Raw genomic sequence first — 5995 nt, 5'->3', positions numbered from 1 at the left:
TGGCAAAGTTCATCATCCAGCCTTACATATGTCAGGATGTTAAAGCTGCTTAATGTTAAACCTGTCCAATTTCTGGCCTGAATTCAATGATTTTTGTCGCTCAAAATATAGTTTGGGTTGATGTGATCAAGGCAGTCCCAGTCATGCATGGAATTAACCCATGTCCCCCTTTTTGTGAAATAAGAGTAAACTCCCATGGTATATGTATGATTTAAAACTTTCTCTATTAATGCAGAAGTGCATTTTGTATAGCTTTGGTGAAATAGACATGATATAACTCTTACAGCTCTGTCAGTGCAGCAAATCCATATATTCTTGTGCCATATAGATATGTTGGACAGGAAAAAAGTATTGAAGCTTCATGCAGTTTTATATTTTTCTGAGAAGTTGCATGTATATACAGTACATAAGTCACAGATTTGCCTAGGGCAAATGTTTCTAAATTGTCCTACAGGTTATACTACACTAAATGAGAATCGCTTGCTCACTGAGCTTAGATGCGATGTAAAACAAAATGAAGAGATAAAGACATGTGACAGCTGTGATTGGATGAAATAGTGTAAGATGTTTATGTTTTTAAAAAGCATATCCAACCAGTAATTAAAACTGACCACAATTTTAAGTATTCAGTGCTGTGGATTTTCATCACCATGACTTATGCTTTATTGTGTGTACAGATATTTTCCAGTAGGTGACATTTGGTGCGGATCTGGGGTTGATGTGTTCCGCTCCTGTGCTCGCAAAACGAGCCGGACAAGTTGGCCAGATAGTGTGTTTTATGGTAGTTTAAAGGCCAGAGTGTACCCATGTGCACATGGAATGGCTGTTGATAGCCTGGATTATTTTAAAAAAATATAAGGCTACTATAGAAGTCTATGGGAAAACATTTGGTGTTGTGTAACCTGTAGGGTTCGAAAGCACTTTTCAGTAATTCATACTTTACATGATTTCCTGTGTTTATTTCACCATGGAAACATGTTAGCATTAATGTAGAGGCAAATTTAAAGGTACTGGGAGTAAAGATAGGGCTGTTTTGAGTGGAATAGATTGTTTTAGTGTCCAGAATATGAACGCTGCTTCGCTTTGTGGTCTAACAGTGGGAAAAGACCCTCACGGTGAGTCTTACCATCAAGTAGTGGTTCCCTGGCTTCTAAATTTGTTGGAACTGATGAATTTGACAACAAATTAGGTTAAAATCACCACTGCCACAACAATGTGAGTGTCTAAGTTAATCTCCTGAGGGTCAATTTGAAGTCAAATGATAAGAATATCATGAAATTTGTTCACTGCTGACAGCAGAACATGTCACAAACCCTTGTTTTAAATGCAAACAGTGTAGCATATGATCAATTCTTTCTGCCTGTCCCCTTTTGAATATGCAACGACCTAATTTTCTTTTCCTTTTTTAAAAATATACCCCTTTTTTCACCCATAGGACTTTCAAAATGAATTTCTGTTTTATTAACAACTGTCTCATTGCTGTTATAGATTTTATGATTTGACATTTAATGTAATCTCAACACTATTTTCAGCTTGTAGAATGCCTGTTGGTGAATGGGGAGGTGTATCTTCACAAATACAGCAGAAAAAGAAGCCTTCACATCCAATGTGGTATTTCTCGACATACCGGCCAAGTCTGTTGTTAGCAGTGTCTAATCAAGCATACCCCTTTGCTTCGATATGCTTCACCGCCTTTGTAGAAGTTGCAGTACTTGGACATGTAGGTACATATAGTACATTTAAGTGTCCCAGTCCAGTTAAGGCACCAAAATGTCTCACTACCAAATTCCATCACTCGGTCATCCCTCATACATTAGAAATTTCTGACAGTGTCCCCTTAATGCCTCAGTGTGTAGTATTTCAGCTTCCCAGACATGAAATAAGGGCTGTGCATCAATCCCAGAAGCTGCTTAGATGTAAATAATAACAACTGACCCTTGTGGAATGTAATATTATGGGTCTGAATTCACATTTTATTGACATAAGAGTGTTCGATATCTTAAAATTATCTCCCTGTTTACCCAAATACATTGTGTCTTTTCTCTAACCCAGTAACCCATAAATTACTGCAGAGAAGCTCTGTTTTTAGCTGATATTGTCAAATACTGTTAATTGTAATTAAAAAATATTCAGTTTAGGCAGGGTAACCAATAAATTTCCAAAGTTATGTGGATTTTTCACTTTGTTCCCTCTGAACTGGCTTATACATGAAGTTGGCAAGTGTAACAGCCTCAAAACAATACACAGTCAATAGTTTTGAATTTCTGGAAGTATTTCAAAGTCTTAGCTTGATGAATCAATAGATTCAAGTGTAAGTTCTTATCATGCTGTGGTCTAAAAGTGATTTCATCTGTTGAAAGGGTCATTTGCCTTGATCGACTAACAGGCTGCAGGGTACTGTGGTCAGTGTTTCAGACTGCTAGGCATAATCCAACCCCTCACTTATTACATTCTGGCAAAGTTCATCATCCAGCCTTACATATGTCAGGATGTTAAAGCTGCTTAATGTTAAACCTGTCCAATTTCTGGCCTGAATTCAATGATTTTGTCGCTCAAAATATAGTTTGGGTTGATGTGATCAAGGCAGTCCCAGTCATGCATGGAATTAACCCATGTCCCCCTTTTTGTGAAATAAGAGTAAACTCCCATGGTATATGTATGATTTAAAAACTTTCTATTAATGCAGAAGTGCATTTTGTATAGCTTTGGTGAAATAGACATGATATAACTCTTTACAGCTCTGTCAGTGCAGCAAATCCATATATTCTTGTGCCATATAGATATGTTGACAGGAAAAAGTATTGAAGCTTCATGCAGTTTTATATTTTTTTCTGAGAAGTTGCATGTATATACAGTACATAAGTCACAGATTTGCCTAGGGCAAATGTTTCTAAATTGTCCTACAGGGTTCGAGCACTTTTCAGTAATTCATACTTTTACATGATTTCCTGTGTTTATTTCACCATGGAAACATGTTAGCATTAATGTAGAGGCAAATTTAAAGGTACTGGGAGTAAAGATAGGGCTGTTTTGAGTGGAATAGATTGTTTTAGTGTCCAGAATATGAACGCTGCTTCGCTTTGTGGTCGAACAGTGGGAAAAGACCTCTCACGGTGAGTCTTACCATCAAGTAGTGGTTCCCTGGCTTCTAAATTTGTTGGAACTGATGAATTTGACAACAAATTAGGTTAAAATCACCACTGCCACAACAATGTGAGTGTCTAAGTTAATCTCCTGAGGGTCAATTTGAAGTCAAATGATAAGAATATCATGAAATTTGTTCACTGCTGACAGCAGAACATGTCACAAACCCTTGTTTTAAATGCAAACAGTGTAGCATATGATCAATTCTTTCTGCCTGTCCCCTTTGAATATGCAACGACCTAATTTTCTTTTCCTTTTTAAAAATATACCCCTTTTTTCACCCATAGGACTTTCAAAATGAATTTCTGTTTTATTAACAACTGTCTCATTGCTGTTATAGATTTTATGATTTGACATTTAATGTAATCTCAACACTATTTTCAGCTTGTAGAATGCCTGTTGGTGAATGGGGAGGTGTATCTTCACAAATACAGCAGAAAAAGAAGCCTTCACATCCAATGTGGTATTTCTCGACATGCCGGCCGTCTGTTGTTAGTAGTGTCTAATCAAGCATACTCCCTTTGCTTCGATATGCTTCACCGCCTTGTAGAAGTTGCAGTACTTGGACATGTAGGTACATATAGTACATTTAAGTGTCCCAGTCCAGTTAAGGCACCAAAATGTCTCACTACCAAATTCCATCACTCGGTCATCCTCATACATTAGAAATTTCTGACAGTGTCCCCTTAATGCCTCAGTGTGTAGTATTTCAGCTTCCCAGACATGAAATAAGGGCTGTGCATCAATCCCAGAAGCTGCTTAGATGTAAATAATAACAACTGACCCTTGTGGAATGTAATATTATGGGTCTGAATTCACATTTTATTGACATAAGAGTGTTCGATATCTTAAAATTATCTCCCCTGTTTACCCAAATACATTGTGTCTTTCTCTAACCCAGTAACCCATCAATTACTGCAGAGAAGCTCTGTTTTTAGCTGATATTGTCAAATACTGTTAATTGTAATTAAAAATATTCAGTTTAGGGCAGGGTAAATCCAATAAATTTCCAAAGTTATGTGGATTTTTCACTTTGTTCCTCTGAACTGGCTTATACATGAAGTTGGCAAGTGTAACAGCCTCAAAACAATACACAGTCAATAGTTTTGAATTTCTGGAAGTATTTCAAAGTCTTAGCTTGATGAATCAATAGATTCAAGTGTAAGTTCTTATCATGCTGTGGTCTAAAAGTGATTTCATCTGTTGAAAGGGTCATTTGCCTTGATCGACTAAACAGGCTGCAGGGTACTGTGGTCAGTGTTTCAGACTGCTAGGCATAATCCAACCCTCACTTATTACATTCTGGCAAAGTTCATCATCCAGCCTTACATATGTCAGGGATGTTAAAGCTGCTTAATGTTAAACCTGTCCAATTTCTGGCCTGAATTCAATGATTTTGTCGCTCAAAATATAGTTTGGGTTGATGTGATCAAGGCAGTCCCAGTCATGCATGGAATTAACCCATGTCCCCCTTTTGTGAAATAAGAGTAAACCCCATGGTATATGTATGATTTAAAACTTTCTCTATTAATGCAGAAGTGCATTTTGTATAGCTTTGGTGAAATAGACATGATATAACTCTTACAGCTCTGTCAGTGCAGCAAATCCATATATTCTTGTGCCATATAGATATGTTGGACAGGAAAAAGTATTGAAGCTTCATGCAGTTTTATATTTTTCTGAGAAGTTGCATGTATATACAGTACATAAGTCACAGATTTGCCTAGGGCAAATGTTTCTAAATTGTCCTACAGGTTATACTACACTAAATGAGAATCGCTTGCTCACTGAGCCAGATGCGATGTAAACAAAAATGAAGAGATAAAGACATGTGACAGCTGTGATTGGATGAAATAGTGTAAGATGTTTATGTTTTTTTAAAAGCATATCCAACCAGTAATTAAAACTGACCACAATTTTAAGTATTCAGTGCTGTGGATTTTCATCACCATGACTTATGCTTATTGTGTGTACAGATATTTTCCAGTAGGTGACATTTGCGCGGATCTGGGGTTGATGTGTTCCGCTTCCTGTGCTCGCAAAACGAGCCGGACAAGTTGGCCAGATAGTGTGTTTTATGGTAGTTTAAAGGCCAGAGTGTACCCATGTGCACATGGAATGGCTGTTGATAGCCTGGATTATTTTAAAAAAAATATAAGGCTACTATAGAAGTCTATGGGAAAACATTTGGTGTTGTGTAACCTGTAGGGTTCGAAAGCACTTTTCAGTAATTCATACTTTACATGATTTCCTGTGTTTATTTCACCATGGAAACATGTTAGCATTAAATGTAGAGGCAAATTTAAAGGTACTGGGAGTAAAGATAGGGCTGTTTTGAGTGGAATAGATTGTTTTAGTGTCCAGAATATGAACGCTGCTTCGCTTTGTGGTCTAACAGTGGGAAAAGACCCTCACGTGAGTCTTACCATCAAGTAGTGGTTCCCTGGCTTCTAAATTTGTTGGAACTGATGAATTTGACAACAAATTAGGTTAAAATCACCACTGCCACAACAATGTGAGTGTCTGCTAATCTCCTGAGGGTCAATTTGAAGTCAAATGATAAGAATATCATGAAATTTGTTCACTGCTGACAGCAGAACATGTCACAAACCCTTGTTTTAAATGCAAACAGTGTAGCATATGATCAATTCTTTCTGCCTGTCCCTTTGAATATGCAACGACCTAATTTTCTTTTCCTTTTTAAAAATATACCCCTTTTTCACCCATAGGACTTTCAAAATGAATTTCTGTTTTATTAACAACTGTCTCATTGCTGTTATAGATTTTATGATTTGACATTTAATGTAATCTCAACACTATTTTCAGCTTGTAGAATGCCTGTTGGTGAATG

The sequence above is a fragment of the Haliotis rubra genome, unplaced genomic scaffold (assembly GCF_003918875.1).
Source record: "Haliotis rubra isolate DU_JTF1 unplaced genomic scaffold, ASM391887v1 Scf447, whole genome shotgun sequence".
NCBI classification, from domain to species: Eukaryota; Metazoa; Mollusca; class Gastropoda; order Lepetellida; family Haliotidae; genus Haliotis; species Haliotis rubra.
Note: the sequence above shows the minus strand (reverse complement) of the source record.